We start from the raw sequence: 20997 nt of genomic DNA on the forward strand, positions 1-20997 counted from the left end.
GTGAGAGGCCCGCTTACTGCAAAAAAAAATATATATATATATAGCAGAGGGAGGAACACTCCCAAACTCATTCTACAAGGCTGCCATCACCCTGATAGCAAAACCAGACAAAGATGTCACAAAAAAAGAAAACTACAGGTCAATATCACTGATTAACATAGTTGCAAAATTCCTCAACAAAATACTAGGAAACAGAATCCAACAGCACATTAAAAGGATCATACACTATGATCAAGTGGGGTTTATCCCAGGAATGCAAGCATTCTTCAATATACGCAAATCAATCAATGTGATACACCATATTAACAAATTGAAGAATAAAAACCATATGATCATCTCAATAGATGCAGACAAAAGCTTTTGACAAAATTCAACACCCGTTTAAGATAAAAACTCTCCAGAAAGTAGGCACAGAGGGAACCTACCTCAACATAATAAAGGCCATATATGACAAACCCACAGCCAACATCATTCTCAATGGTGAAAAACTGAAAGCATTTCCTCTACAATCAGGAACAAGACAAGGATGCCCACTCTCACCACCATTATTCAATATAGTTTTGGAACTTTTAGGCACACCAATCAGAGAAGAAAAATAAATAAAAGGAATCCAAATCGGAAAAGAAGTAAAACTGTCAATGTTTGCAGATGACATGATACTATACATAGAGAATCCTAAAGATGCTACCAGAAAACTACTAGAGCTAGTCAATGAATTTGGTAGAGTAGCAGGCTACAAAATTAATGCACAGAAATCTCTTGCATTCCTATACACTAATGTTGAAACATCTGAAAGAGAAATTAAGGAAACACTCCCATTTACCATTGCAACAGAAAGAATAAAATACCTAGGAATAAACCTACCGAAGGAGACAAAAGACCTGTATGCAGAAAACTATAAGACACTGATGAATGAAATTAAAGATGATACAAACAGATGGAGAGATATACCATGTTCTTGGACTGGAAGAATCAACATTGTGAAAATGACTATACTACCCAAAGCAATGTACAGATTCAATGCAATCCCTATCAAACTACCACTGGCATTCTTCACAGAACTAGAATAAAAAATTTCACAATTTGTATGGAAACACAAAGGACCTCAAATAGCCAAAGCAATCTTGGGAAAGGAAAACGGAGATGGAGGAATCAGGCTCCCTGACTTCAGACTATAAAACAAAGCTACAGTAATCAAGACAGTATGATGCTGGCAGAAAAACAGAAATATAGATCAATGGAACAGGATAGAAAGCCCAGATATAAACCCACACACATATGGTCACTTTATCTTTGATAAAGGAGGTAAGAGTGTACAATGGGGAAAAGACAGTCTCTTCAATATGTGGTGCTCGGAAAACTGGACAGCTACATGTAAAAGCATGAAATTAGAACACTTCCTAATACCACACACAGAAGTAAACTCAAAATGGATTAAAGACCTAAATGTAAGGCCAGACACTATCAAACTCTTAGAGGAAAACATAGGCAGAACACTCTATGACATAAATCACAGCAAGATCCTTTTTGACCCTCCTCCTGGAGTAATGAAAATAAAAACAAAAATAAACAAATGGGACCTAATGAAACTTAAAAGCTTTTGCACAGCAAAGGAAACCATAAACAAGACGAAAAGACAACCCTCAGAATTGGAAAAAATATTTGCAAATGAAGCAACTGACAAAGGATTAATCTCCAAAATATACAAGCAGCTCATGTAGCTCAATATCAAAAAAACAACAACCCAATCAAAAAATGGGCAGAAGACCTAAATAGACATTTCTCCAAAGGAGATATACAGATTGCCAACAAACACATGAAAAGATACTCAACATCACTAATCATTAGAGAAATTCCAATCAAAACTACAATGAGGTACCAACTCACACCATTCAGAATGGCCATCACCAAAAAATCTACCAACAATAAATGCTGGAGACGGTGTGGAGAAAAGGAAACCCTCTTGCACCATCGGTGTGATTGTAAATTGATACATCCACTGTGGAGAACAGTATGGAGGTTCCTTAGGAAACTAAAAATAGAACTACGATATGACCCAGCAATTCCACTACTGGGCATGTACCCTGAGAAAACCATAATTCAAAAAGAGTCATGTACCACAGTGTTCACTGCAGCACAATTTACAGTAGCCAGGACATGGAAGCAACCTAAATGTCCATCGACAGATGAATGGATAAAGAAGATGTGGCATATATATACAATGGAATATTACTCAGCGATAAAAAGAAATGAAACTAAGTTATTTGTAGTGAGGTGGATGGACCTAGAGTCTGTCATACAGAGTGAATTAAGTCAGAAAGAGAAAAACAAATACTGTATGCTAACACATATATATGGAATCTTTAAAAAAAAAAGGTTATGAAGAACCTAGCGGCAGGACAGGAATAAAGAGAATGGACTTGAGGACACGGGGAGGGGGAAGGGTAAGCTGGGATGAAGTGAGAGAGTAGCAGTGACATATATACACTACCAAATGTAAAATAGATAGCTAGTGGGAAGCAGCTGCATAGCACAGGGAGATCAGCTCGGTGCTTTGTGACTACCTAGAGGGGTGGGAGGGAGACACGAGGGAGGGGTTATGGGGATATATGTATGCATATAGCTGATTCACTTTGTTATACAGCAGGAACTAACACAACACTGTAAAGCAATTATACTGCAATAAAGATGTTAAAAAAAACAATTTGGTACTGAACAAATAAAATATATAAAACTTAAAAAAAATGGTCACAGTGCAGTATGTATTTCTTTGAAGTAAACCATCTTAAATGCAACTTGTGTGAGTGATTAAAGTCTTACAAATAAAACAGCTAATTTCCATGACTCTGCTTCCTTTAGTCTTGTTAGTTTGTGACCGAATCAGTCCACTACTTCACCAACCCCTGCTGCAAGCCAGCTACCAGAGGTGAATGCATCATCCATCCCTTGACATAACAGGTAACATTCACTGAAAGTTTACTGTGTTCCAGGCACTGTGCTATAAGCACTCTGCATACATTTTTGAGGAAATGTAAACTGCAGGAGAGAAAAAACCCACACTCGTGGAAAATATAAACTTCACCAAGAGCATGTTCCCCAAAGTGGTGCTGGCTGAGATGGGAGGATCACGGGTAATGGAAGAAGGCCTGGAGGAAGAAGAGAGGCCTGACCTGGGCCCTCAGGGAGAGTGGAGGAATGAGGAGGTGAGTGCCGCTGGGGAGATGGGGAGGCCCCAGAGCTTCCACAATGCAGGAGTGGGGAGAAGTGCAGGTAAGCCATGAGAAGTTCAGGTACAGAGAGTGCTGGAGTTGTGGCCAGTCTCTGGCCCATGCCAAGCACTCAAAAACTTGCTGAATGATGAGTTGAGATAATTGAGGTGATGGGTATGAATGAAGAGGTGACTGATGCAAAGTAGAAATTAGGGTAAAGCTGGTCAGTGTCTGCAGGTGCAACCCCCCTGCCATCTGGGAATATTTAAAAAATCATTCCAAAAAGTCTGCCAGAATTGTCTATCAAAGCATTCTGTGGAAGGCAAAGTGCCAGTTGCCACACCCCAGGCCTTCTAAAGAAGTCACCATAACTTTACAGGCCACAGGAAATGCTGTGTTTTATCCTTGTTCTGGAATCCACTTTTTTTCCCACCCAGTTCCAGTGTGCCTCTGAAATTTCTATGATCTGGGGGCTGGCATGGAGCTCACCATGTTGCAGCAGGGGACATTGCCCTGAAGCAGGTAGAGGTTGGAGGTGACCAGGTCCTTGCGTTTGGCAGTGGTTCTCAGCTCTAGATGCCCATGAGAATCACCCGGGAGCATTACACAAACAAACCACTGTGCAGCCCTTTCCCCCCCCCACCCCCTTTTAAAGCTTCCAGGTAATTCTAATGTGCCACCAGGGTTTCTCAAACTTCAATATATATAAATCGCCTGGGTCTTAATTCACCTGGGTCATATTTCACTTTAAATTATCTGGGTCTGATTTAGCCAGTCTTAAGCGGAGCTGGAGAGTCTGAGGCTCCAGCAGGCTCCCAGGTGACACTGATGTCATCTGCAGAACACAGTTTGAGAGGCAAGGACAATCTACAAGTAGGCCTTATTTAGAACCGTGCAAAATTAATACCTTATTGACATTTCTGGGTGATATCTTTCCTAAAACTACTAAGCTGAAATTTTCAAGTCTGGGTAAGAAAATACAGGGTGATTATAAATAGGCAATGGGTATATGTTTGTTAGATACATTTTATTTTGATTACAAAAGAAAAATGTGCTTAATGCAGAAAACACAGGAAAACAGAAAGAGAAATAACATGTATTTTCACCATCTAGAGGCCTATGCTGGTATACATCATCTAGAGGTATGTTCGTGTGTGTCTTTCCATTACTTTTTTGATTGTTTTAAATTGTATAGTACTGTTTATAATGTTCTGTAGTCTGCTCTTTTTTTTTTTCTTTTTCAAAACAGAACGTGTTCAATGTCAGTGAATATTCTACACAATAAAAATTTGTGGTCACATAGTATTCTATTGTATAGATCAGGGGTCCTCAAAATGTGGAAATGTGGACAAGGGAATTTTGGGGTTTCCCAAGACCCTCTCAGATAGTCCATAAGCTCAAAATTATTTCATAATGTTGTAAGACATTATTTCCCTTTTTTGATACCATTCTTTCTGAGTGTACAGTGGTGTTTTTCAGAGACTACACGATGACGTGATATCATCACTCTGACAGCTAATGGAATGTGTGTGTATTGAACGTTTCTGTGTTTAAGTATTTCTCCCTTTTAATTTCTGATATAGGAAATACTCATACAAATAACCCACATACACAAAAGTTGTTTAGGGGCTTCAGTCATTGTTCAAAGTGTAAAGGGGTCCTGAGACCAAAAAGTTTGGGAACTCCTGGTGTAGATAAACTATAATTTAATTAACCAACCCATCACTATTAGAAATTTAGGCTCTTCCCCATTAAATAACTTTTTTTTTGAATTTTGTTATTTTTTTATACAGCAGGTTATTAGTTATCTATTTTATAAATATTACTGTATATATGTCAATCCCAATCTCCCAATTCATCCCACCACCAGCCACCTACCTGCTTTCCCCCCTTGGTGTCCATACGTTTGTTCTCTACATCTGTGTCTCTATTTCTGCCTTTCAAACCAGTTCATCTGTACCATTTTTCTAGATTCCACATATATGCGTTAATATACAATATCTGTTTTTCTCTTTCTGACTTCACTCTGTATGACAGTCTCTAGGTCCATCCACGTCTCTACAAATGATCCAATTTCGTTCCTTTTTATACCTGAGTAATATTCCATTGTATATATGTACCAAATCTTCTTTATCCATTCGTCTGTCGATGGGTATTTAGGTTGCTTCCGTGACCTGGCTATTGTAAATAGTACTGCAATGAACATTGGGTGCATGTGTCCTTTTGAATTATGGTTTACTCTGGGTATATGCCCAGTACTGGGATTGCTGGGTCATATGGTAATTCTATTTTTAGTTTTTTAAGGAACCTCCATACTGTTCTCCATAGTGGCTGTATCAATTTACATTCCCATCAACAGTGCAAGAGGGTTCCCTTTTCTCCACACCCTCTCCAGCATTTGTTGTTTGTAGATTTTCTGATGATGTCCATTCTAACTGGTGTGAGGTGATATCTCATTGTAGTTTTGATTTGCATTTCTCTAATAATTAGTGATGTTGAGCAGCTTCTCATGTGCTTCTTGGCCATCTGTATGTCTTCTTTGGAGAAATGTCTATTTAGGTCTTCTGCCCATTTTTAGACTGGGTTGTTTGTGTTTTTAACATTGAGCTGCATATATTTTTTGGAGATTAATCCTTTGTCCATTGATTTGCTTGCAAATATTTTCTCCCATTCTGAAGGTTGTCTTTTCGTATTGTTTATAGTTTCCTTTGCTGTGCAAAAGCTTTAAAGTTTCATTAGGTCCCATTGGTTTATTTTTGTTTTTATTTCCATTACTTTAGGAAGTGGGTCAAGAAAGATCTTGCTGTGCTTTATGTCAAAGAGTGTTCTTCCTATGTTTTCCTCTAAGAGTTTTATAGTGTCTGGTCTTACATTTAGGTCTTTAATCCATTTTGAGTTTACTTTTGTGTATGGTGTTAGAAAGTGTTCTAATTTCATATTTTTACATGTAGCTGTCTAGTTTTCCCAAAACTACTTATTGAAGAGACTGTCTTTTCTCCATTTTATATTCTTGCCTCCTTTGTCATAGATTAGTTGACCATAGGTGTGTGGGTTTATCTCTGGGCTTTCTATCCTGTTCCATTGATCTATATTTCTGTTTTTGTGCCAGTACTATACTGTCTTGATTACTGTAGCTTTGTAGTATTGTCTGAAGTCAGGGAGTCTCATTCCTCCAGCTCAGTTTTTTCCCTCAAGATGGCTTTGGCTATTTGGGGTCTTTTGTGTCTCACTACAGATTTTAAGAATTTTTGTTCTAGTTCTGTAAAAAATGTCATTGGTATTTTGATAGCGATTGCATTGAATCTGTAGATTGCTTTGGGCAGTATAATCATTTTCACAGTATTGATTCTTCCAATCCAAGAACATGGTATATCTCTCCATCTGTGTGATCTTTGATTTCTTTCATCAGTGTCTTATAGTTTTCTGCATACAGGTTCTTACCTCCTCAGATAGGGTTATTCCTATGTATTTTATTCTTTTTGTTGCAACGGTGAATGGGATTGTTTCCTTAATTTCTCTTTCTGATCTTTGGTTTTTAGTGTACAGAAATGCAAGAAATTTCTTTGCATTAATTTTGTAGCCTGCAAATTTACCAAATTCATTGATTAGCTCTAGTAGTTTTCTGGTAGCATCTTTAGGATTCTCTACATATAGTATCATGTCATCTGCAAACAGTGACAGTTTTACTTCTTCTTTTCCAACTTCTATTCCTTTTATTTCTTTTTCTTCTCTGATTGGCGTGGCTAGGACTTCCAAAACTATGTTGAATAATAGTGGCAAGAGTGGGCATACTTGTCCTGTTCCTGATTGTAGAGGAAATGCTTTCAGTTTTTCAGCATTGAGAATGATGTTTGCTGTGGCTTTGTCGTATATGGCCTTTATTATGTTGAGGTAGGTTCTCTCTATGCCCACTTTCTGGAGAGTTTTTATCATAAATGGGTGTTGGATTTTGTCAAAAGTTTTTCTACATCTATTGAGATGATCATATGGTTTTTATTCTTCAATTTGTTAATATGGTGTATCACATTGAGTGATTTGTGTATATTGAGGGATCCTTGCATCCCTGGGATAAATCCTGCTTTATCATGGTGTATGATCCTTTTAATGTGTTGTTGGATTCTGTTTGCTAGTATTTTTTTTGAGAATTTTTGCATCTATATTCATCAGTGATATTAGTAATTTTCTTTTTTTGTAGTTTCTTTGTCCGGTTGTGGTATCAGGGTGATAGTGGCCTTGTAGAATGAGTGTGGGTGTGTTCCTTCCTCTGCAATTTTTTGGAAGAGTTTGAGAAGGATGGGTGTTAGCTCTTCTCTAAATATTTGATAGAATTCACCTGTGAAGCCATGTGGTCCTGGATTTTTGTTTGTTGGAAGATTTTTTTTTATAAATTTATTTATTTGATTTTTTATTTTTGTCTGTATTGGTTTTTCTTTGCTGTGCGTGGGCTCTCTCTAGTTGTGGTGAGTGGGGGCTACTCTTCGTTGTGGTATGCAGGCTTCTTATTGTCGTGGCTTCTCTTGTTGTAGAGCACGGGCTCTAGGCACGAGGGTTTCAGTAGTTGTGGCTCGTGGGCTCTAGATGGCAGACTGAGTAGTTGTCACACACGGGCTAAGTTGCTCCGCGGCATGTGGGATCTTCCCAGACCAGGGGTCAAAGCTGTGTCCCCTGCATTGGCAGGTGGATTCTTAACCACTGCACCACTAGGGAAGCCCTGTTGGAAGATTTTCAATCCCAGTTTCAATTTCATTACTTGTGATTGGTCTGTTCATATTTTCTACTTCTTACTTGTTCAGTCTTGGAAGGTTATACCTTTCTAAGAATTTGTCCATTTCTTCCAGGTTGTCCATTTTATTGGCATAGAGTTGCTTGTAGTAGTCTTTTATGATGCTTTGTATTTCTGCAGTGTCCGTTGTAACTTCTCATTTTTCATTTCTAATTTTATTGATTTGAGTCCTCTCCCTCTTTTTCTTGATGAGTCTGGCTAAAGGTTTATCAATTTTGTTTATCATCTCAGGGAACAAGCTTTTAGTTTTATTGATTTTTGCTGTTGTTTTCTTTGTTTCTATTTCATTTATTTCTGCTCTGATCTTCATGATGTCTTTCCTTCTACTAACTTTGGGTTTTTTTGGTTCATATTTCTTTAGTTCCTTTAGGCGTAAGCTTGGATTTTTTATTTGAGATTTTTCTTGTTTCCTGAGGTAGGATTGTATTGCTATAAACGTCCCTCTTTGAACTGCTTTTGCTGCATCCCATAGGTTTTGGATCATCGTACTTTCATTGTCATTTGTCTCTATGTAGTTTTTGATTTCCTCTGATTTTTCAGTGATCTCTTTGTTACTGAGTAACGTATTGTTTAGCCTCCATGCGTTTGTGTCTTTTTACGTTTTTTTCCCTCTAATTTATTTCTAATCTCATAGTGTTGTGGTCAGAAAATTGATATAATTTCAATTTTCTTAAATTTACCAAGGCTTGATTTGTGACCCAAGATGTGATCTATCCTGGAGAATGTTCCATGTGCACTTGAGAAAAAAGTGTAATCTGCTGTTTTCAGATGGACTGTCCTATAAATATCAATTAAATCTGTCTGGTCTATTGTGTCACTTAAAGCTTGTGTTTCCTTATTCATTTTCTGTCTGGATGCTCTGTCCATTGGTGTAAGGAGGTGTTAAGTCCTCCACTATTGTTGTGTTACTGTCGATTTCCTCTTTTATAGCTGTTAGCATTTGCCTTATGTATTGAGGTGCTCCTGTGTTGGGTGCATATATATTTATAATTGTTATATCTTCTTCTTGGATTGATCCCTTGATCATTATGTAGTGTCCTTCCTTGTTTCTTGTAACATTCTTTATCTTAAAGTCCATTTGGTCCGATATGAGCATTGCTACTCTAGCTTTCTTTTGATTTCCATTTGCATGGAATATCTTTTTCCATCCCCTCACTTTCAGTCTGTATGTGTCCTTAGGTCTGAAGTGGGTCTCTTGTAGACAGCATACATATGGGTCCTGTTTTTGTATCCATTCATCAAGCCTTTGTCTTTTGGTTGGAGCATTTAATCCATTCACATTTCAGGTAATTATCGATATGTATGTTCCTATTCCCATTTTCTTAATTGTTTTGTTTTTGTTTTTGTAGGTCCTTTTCTTCTCTTGTGTTTCCCACTTAGAGAAGTTCCTTTAGCATTTGTTGTAGAGCTGGTTTGGTGATGCTGAATTCTCTTAGCTTTTGCTTGTCTGTAAAGCTTTTGATTTCTCCATTGAATCTGAATGAGATCCTTGCCAGGTTGAGTCATCTTGGTTGTAGGCTCTTCCCTTTTATCACTTTAAGTATATCATGTCACTCCCTTCTGGCTTGTAGAGTTTCTGCTGAGAAATCAGCTGTTAACCTTATGGGAATTCCCTTGTATATTATTTGTCATTTTTCCCTTGTTGCTTTTAATAATTTTTCTTTGTGTTTAATTTTTTTCAATTTGATCACTATGTGTCTCAGTGTGTTTCTCCTAGGGTATCCTGCCTGGGACTCTGCGCTTCCTGGACCTGGGTGGCTGTTTCCTTTCCCATGTTAGGGAAGTTTTCAACTATAATCTCTTCAAATATTTTCTCAGCTCCTTTCTCTCTCTCTTCTCCTTCTGGGACCCCTATAATGCAAATGTTGGTGCATTTAAAGTAGTCCCAGAGGTCTGTTAGGCTGTCTTCATTGCTTTTCATTCTTTTTTCTTTATTCTCTTCTGTGGCAGTGAATTCCACCATTCTGTTTTACAGATCACTTATCTGTTCTTCTGCCTCAGTTCTTCTGCTATTGATTCCTTCTAGTGTATTTTTCATTTCAGTTATTGTATTGTTCATTTCTGTTTGTTTGTTCTTTAGTGCTTCTAGGTGTTTGTTGCTTAATTCTTCTAGGTCTTTTTTAAACATTTCTTGCATCTTCTTGATCTTTGCCTCCATTCTTTTTCTGAGGTCCTGGATCATCTTCACTGTCATTATTCTGAATTCTTTTTCTGGAAGGTTGCCTATCTCCACTTCATTTATTTGTTTTTCTGGTGTTTTATCTTGTTCCTTCATCTGGTACATAGTCCTCTGCCTTTTCATTTTGTCTATCTTTCTGTGAATGTGGTTTTCGTTCCACAGGCTGCAGGATTGTAGTTCTTCTTGCTTCTGCTGTCTGCCCTCTGGTGGATGAGGCTATCTAAGAGGCTTACTGGTAGGAGTAAGCCTACCAGTAGGCTTACTGGTAGGAGGGACTGGTAGTGGGTAGAGCTGGGTGTTTTTCTGGTAGGCAGAGCTAAGTAAAACTCTAATCCGCTTGTCTGCTGATGGGTGGGGCTGAGTTCCTTACCTGTTGGTTGCTTGGCCTGGGTGACCCAGCACTGGAGCCCACAGACACTTTGGTGGGGCTAATGGGGTCACAGCAAGGAGTATTTCCCAGAACTTCTGCTGCCAGTGTCCTTGTCCCCGCGGTGAGCCACAGTCATCCCCTGCTTCTGCAGGAGACCCTCCAACGCTAACAGGTAGGTCTGGTTCAGTATCCTATGGGTCCTGATGTGCACACTACTTTGTGTGTGCCCTCCAATAGTGGAGTCTTTGTTTCCCCCAGACCTGTCAAAATCCTGCAGTCAAATCCTGCTAGCCTTCAAAGTCTGATTCTCTGGGAATTCCCCCTCCCATTGCCAGACCCCCAGGTCAGTAAGCCTGATGCAGGGCTCAGAACCTTCACTTCTGTGGTATAATTGTTCTCCAGTTTGTGAGACACCCACCCAGCAGTTATGGGATTTGATTTTATTGTGATTGCGCCCCTCCTACCATCTCATTGTGGTTTCTCCTTTGTCTTTGGATGTGGGGTATCTTTTTGGTGAGTTCCAGTGCCTTCCTTTTGATGATTGTTCAGCAGTTAGTTGTGATTCCGGTGTCTCTCAAGAGGGAGTGAGTGCACATCCTTTTACTCCACCATCTTGAACCAGTCTCCACAGTGAACTTCCTTATATATTTCTTATACTTTGCACATTGATAGAGCCCTAGTAGTGGAATGACTGGATCAAAGGATTAAAAACATCTCATTTGTGGCACTAAATGAATACCTTACCATAGACATTTAAATTTTAAAGTGAAAATTGTTTAAGTCAAGATTTGCACCCAAATCAAGAGGAAAGATTAATGTCTCCAGATTAGCATTTTTGTTTACGTAACAAAAATAGAATTCCAGTTACACCACAAACCCAGACCTGTTGCAATGGAGGTATTTAATTACCATTGTGGTGTCTGGAGTGCAGAGCTGCATGCTCTACCCCTGTCTTCTGCTTGGAGTGTGAGAACTTAAATGAGAAAACGGCTCTCAAGGTTCTGTCAGGCCATTTTAGGAAAGATCATCTCAGGACTCTGGCTTCATGTTCTAATTTAATTTCTACTGATGCTAATTGGTAATGAGGACTCTTAGCACACTTTTTTTTTTTAAACAAGAAAAAAAGCATACAAATTTAATTTTTTTGCATGTACATGGGAGTCTTCAACAGGAAAATGAAGACCAGAAGTCATTAGGACCAAAAGCTTAAATACCTCGTTACACAGCGAACAATAAATTGTGGGGATGTGACAAGACAGAGGGGCTGGTGCTATGAGCAGTATATTGTGGGACAGTCACTAGCAGCTAAATGCGGGAAACGAATGGAAGGTCATTTTAGTAGGTGTGTTTGTACAGGTGCATTTCGGCATTGCCTCCCAGTCTCTGGTGATATGAATGTTCTTCCTGGTACAGGGAGGGCACCTTTCTCAGGGGAAATTTCATGTCCTGCTTTTAGGTAGAAAGGGGGAGTCCCAGAGCCCTCCCTGTGTCTGCTGTTTCTCAAGCTTAGTGCACATTTTTTGAGCCTCACGTATATCAAACATTCTACTAAGTTCTAGAGCGAGAGAGGGAAGAGCGGGAGGTACTAAAACCAGAACGAAGAGTAAGGCAGGGCTTACTCCTTTCACTGCAGTGCAGAGCAAGGGCTGGAGGAGATTTGATTCCTTTATTGACTCTGTCAGGGAAAGACCTGGAGTCAAGCTGGACATGGGAACAAATGCCTTAATGACTCGGTCTCTGGGGAGAACCTAGGAGGCTGGTCAGTCACTAAGCCTGAAGAATATCGTACAATCTGTACTCAGTGAAAAAGCTCCTCAGGTTGCTTTAGCAAAGGAAACCCATGCGTGGCAAAGTAAGAAAGTCACAGACAGTGTGTGTGCTGGTTGGACTCAGAGCTTAGCCACTGGTTATAGTGTGGGTGTGACCTTAGACACGTGACTTTCTCTCTCCTATCCTCAGAGCCTCCCTCATGAGATGGAGATAGTCATGCCTATACCACAGGGATGTTGCAAAGATGAAAAGTGTCGAACTGCCCTTCTTCCCCAAATCCCATTCATGCTTCAGATCTCACCTAAATTAGCTTTCTCAGGGAGCTCTGTTAGCCCCCTCCTCTCCACACCAAGATGTGCTCCTGCAGCATCCTCTCTGGAAGAACTTACCTGATTGGCATCTCTTTTCCGTGGAATCAGGAACCTCTATGTCTCTAGCACCCAGACCAGGCTACTGCTTTGAGCAAGCCAAAGGGGATGAGCATACCTTTGTTTCTGTGTAGAGAGTATGTGCTCACCTAACGGATGGACTTTTATTCTGAAAAAGAAAACTGTTTCTATTTTCCTGTAATATGGCTTTTTCAAAGAGGAACTGACCCTGGCATCTGTCAGCCAACCCTGGATGGGCTCAGGCCTGTGCACTGAGTACAGCAAGTGCCTAATCCTCCCAGGGCACCTCCATCTCCCCCGCCCACCAATCCTGTTTAAGCATCAAACAGGAAAGGCAAAGGTGGGTAAGGATTAAGCCTTGGAAGACATTATTTTGCTAATGAATTCTGAGTTTTTTCCAGGCTTGCAGGATTTCTGAACTCAACATTTTTTGAAAGAGCTATGTTGCCAGGAGGTGGGATCACAGTTAAGCTGAGAAAAACTCGTGCAGGACTGCCAGACTGAATTGAGACCCTCATGAATCTCATGCTTTTAGGTTCAACCAGTAGTAACAGTGTATGTGCTGGAGGACTTCCCTGGTGGCGCAGGGGTTAAGAATCCTCCTGCCAGTGAACGGGACACAGGTTCGGTCCCTGGTCCAGGAAGATCCCACATGCCATGGAGCAACTAAGCCCGTGAGCCACAACTACTGAGCCTGCACTCTAGAGCCTGTGAGCCACAACTACTGAGCACATAAGCCACAACTACTGAAGCCCGCATGCCTAGAACCCATGCAACGCAACAAGAGAAGCCACTGCAATGAGAAGCCCGCGCACCACAACGAAGAGTAGCCCCCACTCGCCGCAACTAGAGAAAGCCCGCGCACAGCAACGAAGACCCAGTGCAGCCGAAAATAAATTTTTTAAAAAAAAGGTGTATGTGCTGGAGTAGGTGGCTACCCTTCATGTCCTGCAGGGCAAAGGGAGACCAAGCTTTCCAAGACAAGCGGAAGTCATGAGTCAGCCATGACTGTAAGGCTGTCACTTGGACACATGGAAAGCTTACAAGGAAGGCTCTGTGCCCCTCAGGAATGCAGCAACTCCCTTCGCCTTCTCTAGATGCTCAGGGCCCCAGACTATCAGCAAGAGGCTCCTGACGCCCGGGCCTTCCATCAGGGTGATGGAGGACAGGCTGCTGTGGTGGATGGTTGTTTCCGGGCTGTGCCCAGTAAGACTAAGCAAGCGTGAGGGTATCCAGGTGACTTCTCCAGAGGATGTGTCAGGCAGCATAGATTCCAGGTAGTTCAGGGTACCATTCTGGGAGATGTCTACCATAGACCACATCTGGAGTTGAACAGCTCAGGAAGTTGGCTTGCTCTAAGTGCAGCAGTTTACTTGGCAAGTGATAATGGGTCCCTGGGTCAGAAGTGAGGGGCCTCAAAAAGGATGGAAGTAGAATAGTAATCCTGGGTTACTGATGCAGTAAACGGCCACCTGCTTGCCCAAATAGGATGATGACCCTTTTGTTGGCTAGGTCAGCCTCTCTCTGAGGACTTTAAGGAAAGTTTGCTTGCCCTTCATTCTAATAGAACAATGCTTTTCCATTCTGGCTGCAGATTGGAAATCACCTTTGGAGCTTTAAGAAATTCAGATGTCCAGGCTCCAGCTCCAAAGATTTGATTCTGTAAGTTTTGGGTAAATCACCCCTTTTTCTTTTCTTAGAGGGGTCTGTTGGTGTCTCTTGGGGACTCCGATGTGACACAATGCCATGTGAATTAGGAAGCGCTGAAGGGAGGGCTGTGGGCTGAGGGGCCCCGTCTGTGTGTGGGGCAGCACCTGCAGTGAAGGCTCAGCTGGAATGAGGAAGTGCCCCCTGGACGTCTCCTCAAGGTCCCTAAGCACCTCAGCCCAGCTCACGTTCCTTTACAGGAGGCTGCTCCTCCTTTGTTCCTGCTCTCAGTTCACGGCGCCACTGCCCTGTCTCCCAGCGCAGACATTTGGGAATCATCTTTTTTTTTTTTTTTTTTTTTTTTTGCGGTACAAGGGCCTCTCACTGTTGTGGCCTCTCCTATTGCGGAGCACAGGCCGCGCACGCGCAGGCTCAGCGGCCATGGCTCATCTTCCCGGACGGGGGCACGAACCCATGTCCCCTGCGTCGGCAGGCGGACTCCCAACCACTGCGCCACCAGGGAGGCCCTGGGAATCATCTTTGATTCCAATCTCCACCCCACACACATATCTTAGACCTTCGCCGTCTCTCTAGTCCTAGTTCAAGTACCAAGAACTGTGAAGGCTCAGAGGCTTTACCTTCTCGCAGGCTAACTGCTTAGCTTGCCTCGGTTTCACCAATGCTCGCAGGAGGCGTGAGACTTCTGGGTCAGAGACAAAGGACGGCCTTGCAGATGGTGTGAGCTTCATGTTTGTGATAGTTCCTGAGCCCCTAGTCCCTCAGAGGACAGTGACCCAGGTGGCTACTGCACACACACTGTCTCTGCTGCAAGGTGCACTGAGCTCAGGGATCCCCCAACTTTTTTTTTTTTTTTTTTTTGCTGCGCCTCCTGGCTTGCGGGATCTTAGTTCCCTGACCAGGGATCAAACCCAGGCCTCAGCAGTGAAAGCCTGGAGTCCTAACCACTGGACCGCCAGGGAATTCCCAGGTATCCCCCAACTTTCTAAGGAGTCTGCAAACAATCCCGACCAAACTTTGCCCCGAGGGAGGTGTTTTTAATTATCTCACACAGTACAAAAGTATGCCCCTGCCCTCAGAAGGAGACCCTATCTCTATCTTACAAGGCTGTTACATAAACATCCTCGAAGAGATAGTTTGAGATGAAAGCTCTTCACAGAAGTATAGAAACATGAGACACCCATGGAGAATTGTCTCCCGACACTAGGAACTCATCACAATTACCTATGAATCTCTATTAGTCTCTTCCACTAGCAATAGTTCTGGTTCTAGATCAAAACATAAAGCAAATATGCCGATCGTCTGTTTAAACTTTGGTTTTCCACTACATAATAACAAGTTAAAATGTCTAAGGCCCCATCCCATCTGGTCTGCTCTGCTCTATTTCTCCTTCCCTATCTCTTACTTCTACTCTGCTTTCACAGGTAGCTTCTGCTCCAGGATGCTCGGAGCTGAGTCGTCTCTCTACAGAACCCCTATGACTCTGTTTATACGTCAGTTAATATCCTTACTTGTTTGCTTTACTATGGTAGTCAGATAAATATGTTTCTCATCTTCTCCCCCAATGGAACCTATCTATCTCCTTGTTCTATCCATAGTCCAACATGGTGCCTGATGTACCCAGTATGTGCTCAGTAGATCTTTGTGTAGTGAGGAAGGCTGCTAGGTCAGCAAGTCAGGCTGTTTGGGGTTTTTCTGAACTTTGAGGGTTAAAGCTGGCAGCCCCAGTTGTTTCAGTCCTCTGGGCTTTGTTTTCCTGAGTTCTGTGGCCATAACCTGTAAGCATAAAAAGTTGTTCCAGGGAGGTCTTGATGCTTTAGTGACTAGCCATGTGAATCAAGATTTCATTCCAATCCAAACAACAGAATACCTTGCTCTAGGGGTTTAAACAGGTAGGTGTGTGTCCCCTGCATTATCTGAGGTTCCTCAGTACAGGGCTGATCCTTCGGTTCATTGTGGGATCCAGGTTCTTTCCACCTTTCTGCTCCACTGCGCTTAATGTGGAGGCTTTCATTCTCATGCTCATACTTCCTGGCTGCAAGAGGGCTCCTGCACTTCTGGGGCCCATAGCAACATCTGAGGTAGGGAAAAGGAAGAAAATGAAAAGGTGAAGGGCCAAAGGCCTTCCAGCAGGTCTCTGCCTTTTTGTTTACTAACGGATGCCCTTCCCATGAACTTCTATAGAGTGGTAACACCGACTTCGAAAGCCAGGGAATTGGAGTATTTTAAGCTTGGTACATTGTCCTCCTGAACAAAATTGGGTTCTGTAAATAGGGCAGAAGGGGTAGCTGGATATTGGGTAAATAACTTGCAATATCTGCCCCAAAGACAGATGTCCCTTTTCTTTTTGTCTTTGTATTGTTTTTTTGTCTTTGCATTGTTCTTTTTAAAAAATTTTATTTCATTGAAGTACAGATTGCTTTACAATGTTGTGTTAGTTTCAGGTGTACAGCAGAATGATTCAGTTATACATATACGTAATACTTTGCATCTGCTAATCTGTAGTTTATTTATTGGTCCTACCGACGTGAGCTTTTGCCCAGGCCCACTGTTCCTGTGTCCGATGACTTTGTGGACATTCATGTCCTGAGTCCTGAATGATTTTTCCTTCCTCTTTCCCTTTCATGCTCTGCCTTGTCTTCTCAGAAACTGAAGGCATTTTTGTTTGTTTGTTTGGGTCTCTTACTGATATTATATTCCTCTTCAACCATGGCAGGGAGGTGGGGAGTTCCGGCATTTTTTGGTCCTGGGTTAGTCACCTCTAGAGAAAACAAGGTTTGGCAACCATTCCTGTGCTGTAGCCGCACTTTAGCTCCTGGTCTGTGCATTCCCTGGCGGTCTGAGGCACGGAGACTTACCTGGGCCTCCGCACGCTGGCGGATATGAGGAACATGCTCTCCTTTGGTGCGTTATGTCAGTGAAACATTTAGGAGCAGGCTGTTTCTCTTCAGGGGTGTTTCAGCTGAGTGGATTGAAAATTTTAATTGTCTGAGCCTCTTTAAATGAGGAGACTCATAGCTGAAGGGTTGGCTACAAAGAGGAAATTGTGGTTGATCAGGTTATCCCGGGAGTTTGGCAGGTGTTAGAATTCTCTGCTTCTCAAAGAGCAGAGTGTAATCGCTTGGGTTAGCAGGGTCGCGTATTCCATAAGAGCTCCTGAATCATGGGATAAAGGGGGTGGGGAGGATATTTTTGGCCTCAGGAGAAGGGCTGCATTCCTGATCCAGCCAAGAAAGGATGTCCTAAATTCCTACAGTCCCCTCAGGGTGCTGCCAGCCTCAGCCCACTTCTATCAGCAGGATGGCGTGGGTACGGTTTACAGCTGTTTGGGTTTCCAAGATTCCTGACACTTGACAGTGAGACTGCAGCTGTCACTGGCCTTCAGAATGTCGAGCCTTTTCTCTGAGGGGATAAAAACAATCCAAGTTTGCACAGGTCATAAACATGCCCTGGGGTCAAGTATTTGGACCTCTGTTTGACAAGCCCCTTCCCATGGCGCTGCTTCTCTTCCCCTAAAAATCCCCACCCCTTCTGCTCTGGAAGCAGACAGACCACACGTGAGGTCTCCACAGGGTCAAGCCACGCAGGCTTCCGGGGGCTCTGGAGTTGAGGGGAACAGGGCGGGGTGGGCCAGGTGGGGCCTCTAACAGGCTGGAGACGCACGCCCTGCCCAAAGGCACAGGGCCACAGCCACACACCGCGCTCCTGGGATGCAGAATGCCTGGTTGCCAGCTCTCCCCCTTTTAAAAGAAAAGTCAAATAACTAGATTTTTATGCAAAATCATCCAAAATTTCAGTGTTTACAGCTGTTTGTTTTCTTCTTTCTTTTTCAAAATACCATGTGGAACAAACACAGATGTATGAAGGCCCCCAGTCTGCCGTGGTCTCTAGAGGAAGAACTGGGTTAGCCAGGTCACAGATGCCTCAGGAGTGTTAAATGAGGACTCTTGTGGAAGAAGAGGCCCTGCACCCCTCTCTCCTCTCTCCATGTGAGTGGCGCCTGGAGTGTGTTCATCACTTGGAACCAATCAGAATGGCGGTTCACAGGCTTGGCAACAGGTGCAGAAGTGTTGGGAGAGGTGGATGACAGTGCTAAGAGGCAATTAGACTCCAATTAGCTAAACACCGGCTCCAGTGGGTACTTGGAGGTGTGCCCTGTGCCACCTCTTTTTAGAGGCCCTCTCTGATACATCTGGTAAGCGGCGCTGGTGAAGGGTGCGTGGGTGTAGCTGATCTAAGGCCCGGATGCCAGGAGGGAGGTGCGGCCACCCCACCCTTGTGACGCCACTACCCCTTGTGGTGGGTCCCCTTAGGAGACTAGCAAGCACTTTGCAGGAGCAGAGCGTCCAGGAGGTGACACGTACAAGTGGATCAGGAGGAGGCCGAATTGAGAAATTGATAAGGGCTCTTGAAGAAGAAAGGAATGGAGTTTTAAATTTAGGATTAGGGGCAGAAAGCAGAGGGGACTTACAGGTCAGATGTTTTGAGTTGAGCATCTGCAAATGCTCACGACTTAGCATTTGAGGTTTGTTTTTCAAAACCTGGAATATGTCTCTAATGTCCAGATGTGGGAAAACGGCTAAGTAAATTACAGTGCTTCCATATAACTGGAGAATATGCAGCCATTAAGAATGAGGTTATGAGACAGTTCTTAGTAATGTGGAAAAATGCTTATTGTGTACATGGAAAAAAAAGGAGGTAGCTGCATGTGGCATAACACTTCAACTATGTAAAATATGCAGGCACACAGGGCAACTGCTGTGGAGAGCACGCCAGAACACCCTTCCGAAACTGCCTCAGATGAAGCCTGCCTTTTACAGAGTAAGGGCCCACCAAATCAGGTTACAAACGCCCAGAGGTACAGGTAATCTCTGCTTTCCATCTCTTGCTTTTCTTTGGTCAGTGCAGGGGAAGGCCCTGCGTCTCACAGTGCCCCTGATAAGGGGAACAAGAGGGCAAGGGGTAGGAGAGGGGGAAGCAGAGGATGTAACAGATTGTGTAGATTGTGCTATTATGAAGCTCAATGGTCACTTTGCTGTGTCACTTCCCCTAACTTCTACTGGGCACCAGGGGATGAGGGGTGTGGGTGAAAAGAGTGGAATATGAGTCATTAATAACTCCTTCCATACTTACCTGCACGAAAAGGGAAGTCATTATAGGAGAGGCATGGTGGAGAGTGGGATACATTCTAGAACCATAAAAAAACGGAGGGTGAGGGGGAAGGAACTGTGTACGGATAGTCGGCACCAACTGAAGTTAGGGACTATTTTGGGTTCCTGCAGAGATGAGTCTAAAATCAAAGCCGCTCTGGTTAATATTTCCTCCCCGTGGTTCCCTCTGATTAGGGCAGCACTTTATCTTTTACTGTTGGGTTGCAATCTTAAGAGTATGATTCAACCTTTACCTCCTTCATAAGTTCTAGGTAATCGCAGGTATTCATCTGATGTGCTTATGTTAGACACGGGGAAGAACGGAGCGCCGAGAAGCAGAGCAGACACCCCTGAAGAGCGCTCAAGGTCAAAGGCAGCTGACCTTCTCTGGTCCTGGTGGTGGGGTGATGGTGACCGCACGAGAGCTCTGTGAGATGTCCTCAAAGGAGCAGGGGTTTTTCATCTGAGGGCACGGACACCCTAAGGGCAGGGGTGTAGCCAGCTTCCCAGCAGGCTTAGCTCTGTTCTTTGTATGACAGTTCATTAAAAATGAACCAAAGAAACCACAAAAACACCATTTGGCTAGAAAATCCCCAACTTGAAACTTGGCCTATTTTAAAGTAGATATGGTTATAAAATTCAAAGTGAGAATTCATATAGGAATTTATTTTTGACAGTAATCTGAGGGTATAGTTTTTGAGTTTCTTTCCTTCAGGATTCCTGGGAATCAATAAATGACAAAATAACTACTGCAATAGTAAGTGATATCTGTCAAGTATACTTGAAAATCAGATTTTTTAAAAAACTTAAGTACAGTTGATGTACAATATAATGTTTCAAGGGTACCACATAGTGATTTGACATTTAAATACATTATGAAATAATCACCATGTCTAGTAACAAGTTATTACAATATTATTGACTATATTCCCTATGCCGTGTATCACATCCCCGTGACTTTATAACTAGAAATCTGTACCTCTTAATCCCCTTCATCTATTTCATCCAGCTATACACCCCTCTCCCCTCTGGCAACCACCAGTTTGTTCTCTGTATCTGTGAGTCTGCTTCTGTTTTGTTTTTGTTGTTTTTAGATTCCAAGTATAAGTGAATCATATGGTGTTTGTCTTTCTGTCTTACTTCACTCGGCATAATATCCTCTACATCCAGCCACGGTGTTGCACATGCTGAGAGTTCACTCTTTTTTTATGACTGAGTAATATTTCATTGTAAATACAGTTAACCCTTAAACAACACAGGTTTCAACTGCACGGGTCCACTTATACGTGGATTTTTTTCAATAAAAACTACAGTACTACACAATCTGTGGTTGGTTGATTTCACAGATGCAGGACCATGGATACAGAGGGCCAACTGTGGTACTTGAGCATCCATGGAGTTTTGGTATCTGAGGCAGGTCCTGGAACCGATCCCCAGTGGATATCAAGGTACGACTGCATACGCCACTGTATATTCTTTACA

At 42.5% G+C, this 20997-nt stretch overlaps 1 long non-coding RNA gene across 1 annotated transcript in view; it reads left to right on the forward strand.

The window, feature by feature from the left end:
* LOC137224023 (uncharacterized) overlaps positions 1-20997 on the forward strand; it is a 32006-nt gene that overhangs the window by 6234 nt on the left and 4775 nt on the right. Inside the window, exons 3-6 of the long non-coding RNA XR_010943185.1 lie at positions 2991-3203; positions 18222-18354; positions 19108-19229; positions 20862-20963. This is a non-coding gene — a long non-coding RNA (uncharacterized lncRNA). The remainder of the gene's footprint in view (positions 1-2990; positions 3204-18221; positions 18355-19107; positions 19230-20861; positions 20964-20997) is intronic.

The sequence above is a fragment of the Pseudorca crassidens genome, chromosome 4 (genome assembly GCF_039906515.1).
Source record: "Pseudorca crassidens isolate mPseCra1 chromosome 4, mPseCra1.hap1, whole genome shotgun sequence".
NCBI classification, from domain to species: Eukaryota; Metazoa; Chordata; class Mammalia; order Artiodactyla; family Delphinidae; genus Pseudorca; species Pseudorca crassidens.